We start from the raw sequence: 15362 nt of genomic DNA on the forward strand, positions 1-15362 counted from the left end.
TTCTGACAGTCTCCAAGTTTTAATATGATGTAATTTCACGATTGTTTTCTCACAATATTTTAGATATTTAAACAAATAGTTCATGTTTTCACAGTTTACTAATTTCATGAAGTATTGGATGTTTTAATAATAGCTTCTTATTGTTAATTGCTATTTATATTGCAGCATGCTCAAGGATCAGAATGTATACTCTAGAAACTTGAAAACAATCAGAGATGATTTTTTTTCCTAGTAAGAGCTTAACATTTTGGGTACAATATGATCCTTAAATATGCATATTTCCTCCTTATTGCTGTATGCACAACACCATATTATTTATTTACTTATTTTTGTACGTCTATATATCACAAATTATTTCATGCATATTTATATAACATAAATAAGGCAAAGCTTTCTAATATTTGTACAGATTAGATCAACCATTTAAGTGTGTCATTTACTCTTATAAAACATTTTTTTCACCCACTTTATCTTATAAGTGTTTCTTTGAATCTCCAATTATGTATTTACTTATGCTTTATGTATTTCATGAACAGTGATTAGATGAAGGTTGTTTATGAGCGCTATATCTTGAAGGTGAATGTACTATTTTAAAAGATAAAATATTTGAAAAGATAAAATAATTAGTCTTTGGGTGGTGAATGTGATGTAATCTACACAAGAATTGAAATACAATGACGTACACCTGAAATTTATATAATGTTATAAACCAATGTAACCACAAGAAAAAAAGAGAGAGATGAAGGCACAAAAAAAAGTATAAAAAAGATCTTTTCATAGGAAAAAAAGAAGTTAAAATGATAAAATAATTTTTCCTTATAAAACCATTTTTCTCTTACATTCAATTTTGTTGACTATATCTATCAGCTAACTTTATTCAATAATAGTAATACATCTTTTATTGATTTAAAATACTGTTTAATAATTTTGTTTCAGATAAGATTTTATTGTTGCACATATCTGGTTTTTCAGGGGCACATACTTTGATCTAACCCTTGAGTCAGCCAATTAATCTTTTAATATTTGGTAAGAAATGAACAATTTTAAATTATTACCACCATCTTATGTAAGCATGGGTTCATTATGGATTATGATATCCTGCTTTCTGCTGCTTTCATTTCGAATTTCCAGACCATTTTTGGCTGGATCAAGATTCATTTGTTTTATATAATTACATCCAGCCAGTTTGGAGGTTATGCATTGTGTTTCTAATATTAGGTAATTATTCCCATTGTTAATATTAGTATTTACATTTATAATTTTGAGCAGTTTTTTATTCACCCTCTCCTCTAGATGAGAAAAGGACATTACACAATAGCTGAACTCTTAATACTTACATTCTTTCAAAATCTCTCTCTCTCACACACACACACACACACACACACACACACACACAACACTCCAAATATTTTGTTTCAGCTTCTGTAAATAAAAATGTACATATGCATGTAAATACAAATATAGTTTTCCAATGTTTATTTGTCTTGCCATCTTTTCCTCACTTTTGCATCTCCTATTCTTTTGGCTTACTTACATACTTTAGGTTTGCTTCAGTGCCCAGGTAAACAGTAAAATATCTAAAACTTTGTATATGTTGAAATGCTTTATTTTCAGTCTTTATTTTTATGAAGATATTTGAAAACATTATCTTATTTCAAATAAAGTATAAGAACTAATTACTAGGAGGGGAAAATGCATCTGATGGTTAAGGATCTACCCCAAAACCCCCATCTCTCACAAAGATGAAGACTGACATGGCGGGTTTAACATGAGAGACATGAGTCCAAACAGACCAAATATGCCCCAGGTCTCCTTGCACTTACGAATTTCTCCCCTGCTGATCCTTTCACCTTTGCCCCTTAATAGTAATTTGGGTGAGCATAGAATTTTTCTATACACACAGTTAATTCCATGAATTTACTTTTCCCATATACTTTGCCATGTTTTGAAATGTCTTTTCTCCAACAATTTCCCTCATTTTGCCATGAAATGTCAAAATACAGATTTCATTGATATATCCACGCACCCCAGCACTTAGATGTTCCTTCTACATCTCTGTACAATGCCCACCATTTACCTCTAGGACTGCCGCAGACATCATTCTCACTGATTTCCCCCAGAAACTCACAACATACATTGTCCTTCTCTTTCTATTCTCCATGCATCTTAATTTTATAATTCCAGTCTCTGTGCATTGCACCCTACGAATTTCCCTCAATATTGTATTTCACTTTCATAATTGGATCTTCAGCTGTACCATCTACTTGACGAAAAGAATATTTTGAGTGTGTTAAATGAAAGTATTATTTTTTTGCCTCTATTTGCCAAATTCATTTCTAAAATATTCTTCTATAGTATAACCTCTGTTTTTCTTTCAAAAATTCCTTTTCCTTCCTTGTTTTTTCAGATATTTAGATATCTGGTTAAAGAGAGAAATTCATTCACCTGGAGCAGACAGAACACACTGGAGCCTGGGGACAAGGCTGAGTTCTCCAACCCACGCTTGACAGAGAATTATGTAGAGAGCTATCACTGTTACTATCTTAGCCACACTGTCTGGAAAGAGCACAGTGACACCTGGAGCTGGTGGTGACAGGTGAGAGGACACTCAGGGGTCCCAGTCTCAGGCTTTACCCTCAGGAAGGGGGTCTGCTCTCAGTTGTGCCTCCCCACTCGCAGCCCAGCCCTGGGGGATATGTGGGAGCTGTGAGCCCCACTTAACACGCTGGCTCCTGCTGTCCTAGGATTGTACAGCAAACCCTCTCTCTCAGCCCTGCCGACACCTGTGGTGACCTCAGGTGGGAACCCTCACAGCTGGGATTTGACAGGTTCATTCTAAGGAAGGAGAACACAAGTACTCCTGGGCCCTAGATTCACAGCAACACCCCAATAGACATTTCCAGGCTTGTTGTCTATGCACCCTGTGGCCTCCAGTCACAGGTGGATCTTCAGATGCTGTGGTTGTTACAGGAACAAACACCAGGTGTGGTCACATCCCAGTAACCCAGTGAAATACCTGGTGCCAGGTGAGAAATTTCCATCCTGCCCCACTCATATTTTGTGGCACCAGACAGCTTACTGGGGTCTTTGCTCCCAGGGGAGCCCCAGATGAGAGTGTAGATTGAGGGGAGCATGGGCTCCTGAGCCAGAGACACAGAGGGTGAGAGAGAGTGATACCTGGGGGGCAGGACTAGAGAAGGGGGTTTATGGGAAGAATCAACCCCTGCAATCCACAGGTGGCCTTTCTCCCACATGAGTCTGGGAAGCCCTCCATCCTGACCCAGCAGGGCTCTGTCATGGCCTCTGGACAGAGCCTGACCCTCCAGTGTCTCTCTGATGTTGGCTATGGCAGATTCGCTCTGTAGAACAAGGGGGCACATGACCTCCCCCAGAGTCTTGGTCCTCAGACTCAGGCTGGACTCTCTCAGGCCAATGTCCCCCTTCTCCCTGTGAAGAGGTACCACTGGGGCCTGTACAGATGCTATGATGGACACAACCACTCTCCCGAGTAGTCAGCCCCCAGCGATCCCTTGGACATCCTGGTGGCAGATGAGGAGCCAGTGGATTCACCCAGAATCTGTACAGGCTCTGTTGGGGAAGCTCCAGGTAGTGCTGCCAGGAAGATAGACGTGGGATCTCCAGGGAGGGAGAGATATTAAGAGAGACAGAAGATAGGTGGAAAGAGGGAGAGACTCAGAGAAAACAAGGCAGACAGAGATGAGGGTCCTCAGAGAGAGATCTGGGGACTCTCAGTTTAGAACAAGGTGGGCAGGCAGCCCCTCACCCACCCTTCCTCTCTCTAGGGCTGCTCCCTGGCACACCCTCCCTCTCAGTGCAGCCGCATCCCACAGTGGCCTCAGGAGAGAATGTGACCCTGCTGTGTCAGACATGGAGCTCAAGGGATGCTTTCCTTCTGTCCAAGGAGGGGACAGCTGATCCCCTACTGTGTCTTCTATCAAAGTACAGAGCTCAGCAGAACCAGGTCCAATTCCCCACGAGTCCTGTGACCTCAGCCTGTGGGGTTACCTACAGGTGTTGCAGCTCATACAGCACCAGCCCCTACCTGTTATCACACCCCAGGGACACCCTGGAGCTCATGGTCTCAGGTGAGCAGCCCTGACCTTGTCCTTTCTCAGCTCAATCGGCTCAGGGCTCTATCCTCAAGAAATCTGAGACAGTAATAAATGAGGGGCACAGGGTGAGACCCCACAGAGGAGAGTCCAGCTCATGAGAGGGTGGAAAGAGACAGGGTCCTCTCACCCCTGGAGCACCATATCCCTGAAGTCTCAGCAGAGATAAAGAATACGGAGGGTAGAGTAAGACATGAGTGAACCCAGGAGGAATGTGACTGGACTGAGGGTAGAAGACAGGCCCCACCACTCACCTCCTGATGTCCCCATCTCAGAATCTGAACCTCTGGTGTCCCAGGTCCCCCTGGACACTCTCCAATAAAGAGAAGCATCCTTGCCTGTGGGTACCACCCTGCACAGCCCTCACGTGCTCACCTGGAGGTCTCCAGCCACTCAGTGCACACCTGAGACTGAGGGATGGCGCACAGCTCACCAGGATCACTTAGGAGATTACTGCACAGCACGTCTGTGTGCAGCTCATGTCTACTCTGCACTTTCTGTGCACACTTCTCTATCATTGCTCTTTTTTTGATAACTATTTAAGCAATGGTTTAATGTATAAACTTACAAATTTAATTTATATAATACAGATTTCTGATTCAAAAATAAGTAATTCTACTATTAGGATTAGGTTAAATTCTTACCTTCATTATGGAGAATAACTTTTTGTTAATATCAAGGCTTCTTATTACACAAAATTTCAAATGAGGTTTATTGTCAAACTTCAGAAGCATTTTCAATTTTACTTACAGAAATTGTGTCAATTCATAGCCCATTTTAAGAATTGCTCCACTGCTTTACTAATTTATGAGCAAGATGTTTGATTCCCTTATATTTTCTAAATATGAGTTAAGAATATGAGAAAGCTCTTGGTTCAAGCATATTAATTTTATGTCCTGTTCACTTACTATAGATTCTCTCCCTTTGAGTTGTTTTCAACTGATCTCTTCTGATATATGAATAAAAAATTTAATAGCCACAAGCAAAAGGAAATTTCACTTCTTTATTCTAAATTGCATACCTATTTCCTCACTCCAAATACCATATGATAACGATGACAGAGTAGAATGTTCCTGAACTTCACCTCAGGAAAACCGCTTAACTAATACACAACATTATTTAAAGGCAAACCCATTAAAAATCTGTATTTTATCTATAGCACTATGCACCTGTCCTTTTCAATTTGTTTTCTTGTTTCATTAGGGTTTTATTAGAAATGCTTTCTTTTCTTGACAGCTGTACATCTCCTGCACAATTATCTCTTCTCTTTGATTTATAACATTACGAAGGCTTCTTGGTTTCCAACATTTGGATATTAACCCAACTGAATAATGTTTATCATTCATTCACATTTTCTGAATTTTGTAAGTTAATATTTATTTAGAATTTTTGCATGGATGTTTACAATTAGGATTGGTCTCTAATGTGTTTCTTTCCTTTCTTTCTTCCCTTCTCTTTTTCTACCATCTTGGTTTTCATACCAAAACTGGGTAAGAGAGTCACATGATTTCCTGTTTTTGTGCTCATTCAATATTATAGTTCCACTGATTTTCTCTGTTCCTTGAGATTTGAAAACCAGAACTGTGGACTCCCTTGGTTCTGGATCTTTGATAAAGAAGGGGTAGATGTTGTCTTTTAAGATAAAAATCAAATGATTAGCCACCTCTACTTGATACTTTATCAGGCTTTCTAGAGTTCGTCCAAAAAGAGAGAGATGATGATGGAGCCTCCCTCTTCTGGGCACTTGTACCTGACCTGTCCCCACTTTACCAAGCCCCTAAGTCTAAGTTCCTCCTTCTCCTCTGCCCTCCTCCAACATCCTAGAGACAAGATTTTATTTCTTATTGAAGAGCAGACTGAGACCTTACTTCTCTCTCTTTCTCTCTCTCTGTATATATATATATATTATATATATATATATATATATATATAAAATTATGTATATATGTAGTTATATGTATATCAGCTATCATATAAACATATATGTATGTGTTTATGTATATTTATATATATATTTATACATACACATCTATGAATATATACTATATATTCATATATATCTACAGATACTTATCCTTATGACAATACTTTTCATCAGGTATGTTTTCACACATTTGTTATTAGTCTTTCCACTTTGATTCACACTCCAAGCATGGACCATAAGTTTGGGCATCTGTCTGCTGAGAATGTCAAGGGAAGTAAACCTGGCTGGATACAGAAAATGTCTGGAGTACTCCCTGTAAAGGACTCTTCAGCCATTAAATTCATATTTTCTCTCTCTGCCATTGTTGACCTTCTTTGACTCACTCCCTCTTTTTTCTCACCCCTATGACATGAGGGTACATCCCACATGACCAGTTTGGGTCCACATGTAAAACCTTGTGTTCTCATCCACTTTTATGTAATATAATTTTCTTTATTTCTAATATCCACATTACCAGATATACATTGTGGAGTATCCAACTCTTCAGTTCACAGGACTTGACTTGATTTCAATAACTGAATAAATGGGCAAAAATCAAATTGAAGTCTGGAAAATATAAATCAGAAGTGATGCTTACCACCATCTCTGGACCCCACAATCCTTTCTTTCTTCATCATATGCTGCCTGTGTCATTTTCCCAGAAATGTCATCATTCGGAATCAACACACTAGTGTTTGAAGGGAGAGCCCAGTGTTGCGCTGCCTCTGAAAAAAAGGCTTTTTAAAAAGTCCCTGATTTGTAGCATTTGCCAGTTTTGGTGGAGTAAATCCTTCTCTAAGGCCAACACCAAGGTGCCCATGTGACTTCACTGAATGCAGAGTTGGGAGGAGATGAGCAGAATCATCCTCACAAATGAGTAAGAGCCATCTGCAGCACACTTCCCTATGAGCACCATGTAGACCTGTATTGCATTTTCTTCCAGGGAAAATGATAATTTCTACTGCCATGCTATGGCACAGTTTCAATGAAATTATGACACTACTGTGTTAGCACATCCACATGAGAAGTGAAAGAAAAAAGTCTAATATAGTAGACAATAGGGTTCACTTAGAATTCCAATACATTAATGGTGGGACTAAAAATTAGTTCAACCAATTTGGGGAATATATTGGAATTATCTAGTTAAAAAGAAGAGACACAAAGCTATCACCATAAAGTTTATACCCTATAGGGAAATGTGTATGTAAGCACAAGGTTACATTCACAAGAATGTTGACAGGAGAAGCTCTTATTTAGAAAACATCCATAAAACAAAAAAAAAACTACATAAATTAAAAAAAGAAAGATGAGTGGCATATTTCTACCATGAACCTGTGAACCCATGCCACCAAAGTAGAGCATGGGAACCCAATCACTATAACACCACGCTGGCCCCATTTTTAATTTTAATGAAGTCCAATGTATGTATTTAATTTTTTAGTTTATTGTGCTTTCAATGTTCTTTCTAAGAAAATATTGGAAGCCCAAGGTCATGATTTACCCCTATATTTTCTTCTGAGCTTTATAATATTAGCTGTTATACTGATCCATTTTGAGGTCATTTTGGTGTATGGTGTGTGGTAAGTGTCAAACTTTATTCTTTTGTATATTTTCTTTTTGCATTCATTTATCCAACAACATTGTCAAAGTATCCAGTGAGTTTCCATCTGGGAATGGAATCAAAACAAGCCTGACCCCAACATCTGGCTCCCTCTGCACACAGCTGCCTTTCCTTGATTCTCCCTCATTGGGGTTCAAGAAGAGACCAGACTACCTGAATATTGTTCAGTCTGGGACCAATCCCTGTGTGATCCCTAAACCATGACATGATGGGTTTGTCCCCATCTCTTAAATAACCCCCAAGTCCATGTTGGTGGCCTCTACCTCAATTTGAATTGTTTGAACAAAGAGGAACCAGAAATGTTAATGTCCATTTAAATTTTTCATTTGCATGTCAAATGATACTGGGCAAGGCGTTTTCTCTTCAGAGGCCCAGTTTCTCCCCCAGGCAGGGACCATTGTTTAACTGGACTTTGTGAAGCTAATCAGGCAGGTGGTGGTCATGTTTTGAGGCAACCAGATTGCCAAGATGTGACATATTAGTTATCTAACACATCAACAGCCACTTTGTTGAAAGTTCAATGCCTAGTTCAAGCTGTGGATTTCACCCCTTACTGCAATCCCAGCTTGCTAAATCGTATGAAAAATAAAAGTAGGTTACAAAATAGAAATGCACTGTTTACCAGTATGACAATTGGACCACTGGGAGGCAGAGAAACTAGGGGAGAAGGCCACTGTCCCCCAGCAGCAGCAATCCAGGGCAGCTAGCACCAGATATAAAAGAGTGCACAGCAAACAGCAAAAACAACCTCTCTCTCGTTAGCCTCTGCTCCCCGCTAGTGGTAAAAGGTGGAATCTGCCACCAGAGGCTTCAGAAACCACAGCAGAACTGGGGACCCAGCTCTTAGCGGAGCATCCCCAACACCAGCACCACCTGCAGCAGGGACTGCATGCAAGTCCCTGGGTCCCTGGGCCCCAGGCAGTGGCAGCAGCACTCATGAACCCAGTACTGCTGACAGCAGGGCAAGCAGCACGCCCAAACAACTTAGGAGCAGTAGACACAGGTGGTGCATGGGGCAACAGCATCTGAGCCTATGGAGAGCCAGTGGAGGAACACAAGTTGCTGGTGACCCTGGAAACAGCAGAAGTGCTGGAAGCATGTTGACCCCAGTGGTGACAACTGAGACTGCAGTGACATCATAAGCAGCAAGTCACCAACAACCTCAGAGGCATGGGAAGAGCATTGATGACAACTCCGGCAGAGGCAGTAGAGTGTGGACAGTGCAGGCTCTTAAATGCAATAAGAAGCATCCCAGAACCAAAGTTGTACCCAAATAAGAACAGTGGTTACTACCATAAATGTGCCAGCAGAGGATGAATTCATCACATGCCATGAAGAACTACAGTAACACAGCAGAACAGAAGGAGAATGACAACTTTCCAGAAACCAAACTTCAAGTCACAGAAGATGACATTCTAACTGAGAAAGAATTCAAAATAGCTGTCCTAAAGAAACTCAATGAACTACAAGAAAACTCAAAAAGACAGTTCAACGTGCTCATGAATAAAATTAATGAATAGAAGGAGTACTTCACCAATGAGATTGAAAATCTAAAAGAAAACAAACAGAAATTCTGGAGATGAAGAACACAATTACTGAGATGAAAAATAATGTAGAAAGCACTTAAAAATAGAGCAGATCATATGGAAGAGAAAATTAGTGAGCTCAAAGATAGAAACGATTCAGGTGGAGGAGGAGGGAGAACTGAGATTTTTTTAAAAGGAAGAAATTCTACAACAAATATCTGACTCAACTAGAAAAAGTAACAAAAGGATTATAGGTATCCCAGAAGAAGAGAGGAAGAAAGGGACAAAGAGCTTATTCAAAGAAATAGTTGATGAGAACTTTCAAAGCCTAGGGAAGGAAGTGGACATGCAAGTACATAAAGCTAAAAGAACTCCCAATTACATCAATGCAAAAAGACCTTCTCCAGGGCATATAATATTAAAACTGCCAAAAGTCAATGACAAAGAAAAAATATACAGAACAAGACAGAAGAAAATAACCTACAAAGGAACCCCCATGAGGCTTTCAGGAGATTTCTCAGCAGAAAACCCACAGGAAAGGAGAGACCAGAATGATATACTCAAAATAGTGTAATACAAAAACGATCAGTCAAGAAGACTCTATCCAGCAAAATTATCCTTCAGCTATGACAAAGAAGTAAAAACTTTCCCAGACAAACAAAAGCTGAGGGAGTTCATCACCACTAGACCTGCCTTAGAAGAAACGTTGAAAGGAGCCCTCCTACCTGAAATAAAAAGGCAAAGTTTTACCTTTGAGCAAGGAAATAAATAGATGAATCAAAATATTGCAGCTCTATATCAGAATAGTTAGTAAGCACTTAATCATAACATAAAGAACAAAGGGAAAGAAAGTATCAAATGATAGCTATAACCAGGGGCTGACTCTGTGGCTGAGTGGTTAAAGTTCCATGCACTCCACTTCAGGAGCCCAGGTTTGTGGGTTCGGATCCTGGGCACAGACCTACACCACTTGTCAAGCCATGCAGTGGCAGTGAATCACATGCAAAATAGAGGAAGACTGGCACAGATGTTAGCTCAGGGCTAACCTTCCTCAAGCAAAAAAAGAGGAGGATTGGCAAAAGACATTATTAGCTCAGGGCTAATCTTCCTTTAAAAAAATAAATAAATAAAATAACTATAGCCATATCAATCTGATGACAAACTCACAACATAAAGAAGAATAATTTGTGACAACAAAAACAAAGAAAGAGAAGAGGAAACAGATGGAACTTGCTCAAGCTAATGGGGATAAGAGGCTATCAGAAAATGGACTATCTCATCTATGAGATCTTTTATATAAACTTTATGGTAACCACAATACAAAAAATCAGAGCAGAGTTATAAATCATAAATAAAGAGAAAATTGAGGAAACCACCAAACTGAAGTGGCAGCCAGAACTACAGGGAATGAAAATATAGAACAACCAGAAAACAAAGATAAAATGGAAATATTAAGCCCTCATATGTCAGTCATCAATCTAAATGTAAATGGATGGAATACTCCAATCAAAAGACACAGAGTAGCTAGATGGATCAGAAAAAAATGGCCCAACAATATGCTGCCCCCAGGAAACACACATCAGCTCTACAAACAAACATAGGCCCAGAGTGAAGTGAAGGAAGATAATATTACAAGCAAATGGCAAGCAAAATAAAGAAAGTGTAGCCATAATTATATCATACAAAGGAAATTTCAAGATGAAAAAGGTAACGAAAGATAAATATGGTCATTATTTATGAATAAAAGGGACATTACACCAAGAAGGCATAAAACTTATATATACACCTAAGACAAGAACACCAAAGTATATATAGAAACTATCAACAGAACTAAAAAGAGAAAGTAACAACAACACAATAATAGTAGGGGACATCAAAACCCCAATTACATCAATGGATAGATCATCCAGACAGAAAATCAACAAGAAAACAGTGGTCTTAAGTTAAACACTAGACCAGATGGACTTATTGGATATATACAGAATGTTCCACCCAAACAGAGCAAAATATACATTCTTCTCAAGTGCACAGGGAGTATTCTCAAAGATAGACAATATACTGGGAAAGAAAGCAGGCCTCAATAAATTTAAGAAGATTGAAATCATATCAAGCTTCTCTTCTAACCACAAGATATGAAATGAGAAATCAACTACAAGAAAAAGGCTGGAAAAGTAACACATATGTGGAGAGTAAACAACATGCTACTGAACAACCGTTGGATCAATGAAGAAATCAAAGGAGAAATTAAAAAATACCTGGAGACTAGGGGCCAGTCCCATGGCTGAGTGGTGAAGTTCACAGGCTCCACTTTGGTGGCCCAGGGCTTCGCTGGTTCAAATCCTGGGCACAGACATGGCACCACTCATCAAGCCATGCTGAGGCAGCATCCCACATGCTACAACTGGAAGGACACACAACTGGAAAATACACAACTATGTACCAGGGGGCTTTGGGAGAAAAAGGAAAAATAAAATCTTTAAAAAAAAATACCAGGAGACAAATGAAAATGAAAACACAACATACCAAAAATTATGAGATGCAGCAAAAGTGGTACTAAGAAGGAAGTTTATAGCAATGTAGGCCTACCTCAAGAAACAAGAAAAATTTCAAATAAACAAGCTTACACTATACCTACAAGAACAAGAAAAAGAAGAACAAAGTGCAAAGTCCATAGAAGGAAGGAAATGAAAAATAGAGCAGAAATAAACAAAATAGAGACTAAAAAAAATACAATAGAAAGGATCAATGAAACTAAGAGCTTGTTCTTTGGGAAGATAAACAAAACTGACAAACCCAGCCAGATTCATTAAGAAAAAAAGAGAGAACACTCAAATAAATAAAATCAGAAATGAAACAGGAGAAATTACAATGGACACCACAGAAATCCAAAAGATTATAGGAAAATGCAATGAAAATTTATATGCCAATGAATTAGGTAATATATTAGATAACGTAGAAGAAATGGATACATTCTTAGAATCATTCAGAGTCCCAAAACTTAATCAAGAAGAAATAGAGAATCTGAAAAGACCAGTCACAAGTAAAGAGATGGAAACAGTAATCAAAAACTCTCCAAAAAACCAAGAGTCCAGCACCAGATGGCTTCTCTGGTGAATTCTGCTAAACATTCAAAGAAAATTTAATATCTATCCTTCTAAAACATTTCTGAAAAATTTAAAAGGAGGGGATGCTTCCTAATTCATTCTACAAGGCCAAAATTAGCCTGACACCAAAACCAGACAATGACAAAAAAAACAAGGAAAATTACAGGCCAATGTTGTTGATGAACACAGATGCAAAAATCTTCAAAATAATTTTAGCAAATTGAACACAATAATATATTAAAAGGATCATACACTACAATCAAGTGGGATTTATTCCAAGGGTGCAGGGCTGGTTCAAAATCTGCAAATCAATTAATCAATATTTGCAGATGACATGATTCTGTATATAGAAAACCATAAGGAATCCACCAGATAAATATTAGAGACAATCAACAAATACAGTAAAGTTGCAGGGAACAAAATCAACACAAAAAAATCAGTGGAACTTCAATAAATAATGAACTAGCAGAAAGAGAAATCAAGAATACAATCAACTTTACAATCACAACCAAAAGAAGAAAATACTTAGGAATAAATTTAACCAAGGAAGTGAAAACCTACACACTGAAAACTATAAGATATTATTGAAAGAAATTGAAGACATAAAGAAATGAAAATATATTCCATGCTCATGAATTGAAAGAGTAAACTAGTTAAAATGTCCATATTACCTAAAGCAATCTACAGATTCAAGGCAATCACAAGCACAATCCCAATGACTTTCCTCATGGAAATAGAACAAGGAATCCTAAAATTTATATGGAACAAGCAAAAAACTGGAATAGACAAAACAATCCTGAGAAAAAAGAGCAAAGTTGGAAGCATCACAATCCCTGACTTCAAAATATACTATAAAGCTATAGTAATCAAAACAACATGGTACTGGCAGAAAAAACAGGCACATAGATCAATGTAATAGTATTGAAAGCCCAGAAATAAAACCACACTTCTATGGACAGCTAATCTTCAACAAAGGAGCAAAGAGCATCCAATGGAGAAAGGAAAGTTTCTTCAATAAATGGTGTTGGAAAAACTAGACAGCCACATGCAAAAGAATGAAAGTAGACCATTATCTTACACCACGCACAAAAATTAACTCAAAGTGGATTAAAGACTTGAATGTAAGACCTGAAACCATAAAACTCCTAGAAGAAAATCCAAGCAGTGCACTCTTTGACATTAGTCTTAGCAGTATATTTTCAAATACTGTGTATACTCAAGAAAGGGAAACAAAAGAAAAAATAGACAAAAGAAACTACGTCAGACTAAAAAGCTTCTGTATGGCAAAGGCAACCATGAACAAAATGAAAAGGGAACCCCTAAGTGGGGGTTGGGGGGGGAATCATATATCTGAAAAGGGTTAATTTCCTAAATATACAAAGAGCTCATACTCTTACCAGACAAAACGTGGGTCCTTTCTTGGGAGTTAAATCAAACAGCACCAGAAGTAGTTGTTTCACAAAGTAGAATTTTTGTTTGCAACATGCAGCAAAGAAAAATGGAGATGATAAGGAATAATTTCACAAAGCTATGGCTCCCCACACATCGGGATGTGGCTACCTTTATTTGGTGTAGGAAATGAATGTTCAAAAGGGAAATTTCATCATCTCATGTAGAGATGGGCAAAAGCTTGCACATGCCTCATTTGAAATCAGGCTTCTACATACATCACATGACCTAAAAGTGGCTGTTTTGCCCCTCCAAAAGGAGGGGAATTCACAATGTTATTGAGGGCAGGTTATCTTAGTACAACTCTCTGCCTATCTTTGCAGGGGTCAGTCTTTTGGCTGCAGCCTGGGTCAGTCTGGTCCAGTTAATAGTAGCTGGGTCCAGGGTGGTTGTCACTTAGAGCTTCTTCTTGGAACATAGCTGAGAAGTGCATGAGCTCAAGGCCCCAAAGTGTTAGATAAAGGAATACCAGCACCTTTCAAGAAGACAAGAGACTTAGGTCAAACACAAAGGTCAGAGTTTAGGCAGGACTAAAGTGGGTTAGGGTCCATGTCTGGTGACAAAATAATTCAACAACAAAAAACCAAACAACCTGATCAAAAAATGGGCAGAGCCAATCCCAATCAGAATCCGAATGACATTCTTTACAGAAATAGAACAAAGAATCCTAAAATTCATATGGGGCAACAAAAGACCCCGAATTTCTAAAGCAATCCTGAGAAAAAAGAACAAAGCTGGAGGAATCACAATTCCTGACTTCAAAACATACTACAAAGCTACAGTAATTAAAAAAGCATGGTACTGGTACAAAAACAGGTGCACAGATCAATGGAACAGAATTGAAAGCCCAGAAATAAAACCACACATCTATGGACAGCTAATCTTTGACAAAGGAGCTGAGGGCATACAATGGAGAAAAGAAAGTCTTTTCAACAAATGGTGCTGGGAAAACTGGACAGCCACATGTAAAAGAATGAAGATCAACCATCCTTTCTCACCATTCAGCAAAATAAACTCAAAATGGATCAAAGACCTAAAGCTGAGACCTGAAACCATAAGGCTTCTAGAAGAAAATGTAGGCAGTCCACTCTTTGACATCAGTATTAAAAGGATCTTTTCGGACACCATGCCTTCTCAGAGAAGGGAAACAATAGAAAGAATAAACAAATGGGACTTCATCAGACTAAAGAGCTTCTTCAAGGCAAAGGTAAAGAGGATTGAAACAAAAAAACAACCCACTAACTGGGAAAAAATATTTGCAAGTCATACATCCAATAAAGGCTTAATATCCATAATATATAAAGAACTCACACAACTCAACAACAAAAAATTGAACAACCTGATCAAAAAATGGGCAGGAGACATGAACAGACATTTCTCCAAACAAGATATACGGATGGCCAATAGACACATGAAAAGATGTTCATCATCACTGATCATCAGGGAAATGCAAATCAAAACTACACTAAGATATCACCTTACACCCATTAGAATGACAACAATAACTAAAACAAACAGTAACAAATGTTGGAGAGGTTGTGGAGAAAACGGAACCCTCATACACTGCTG

At 38.5% G+C, this 15362-nt stretch overlaps 1 pseudogene; it reads left to right on the forward strand.

Moving 5' to 3' along the window:
- Positions 1–543: 543 nt before the first annotated feature.
- Positions 544–4120, forward strand: LOC103543369 (leukocyte immunoglobulin-like receptor subfamily A member 6; annotated as a pseudogene).
- Positions 4121–15362: the final 11242 nt, after the last annotated feature.

This window comes from Equus przewalskii, chromosome 9 (assembly GCF_037783145.1).
Source record: "Equus przewalskii isolate Varuska chromosome 9, EquPr2, whole genome shotgun sequence".
NCBI classification, from domain to species: domain Eukaryota; kingdom Metazoa; phylum Chordata; class Mammalia; order Perissodactyla; family Equidae; genus Equus; species Equus przewalskii.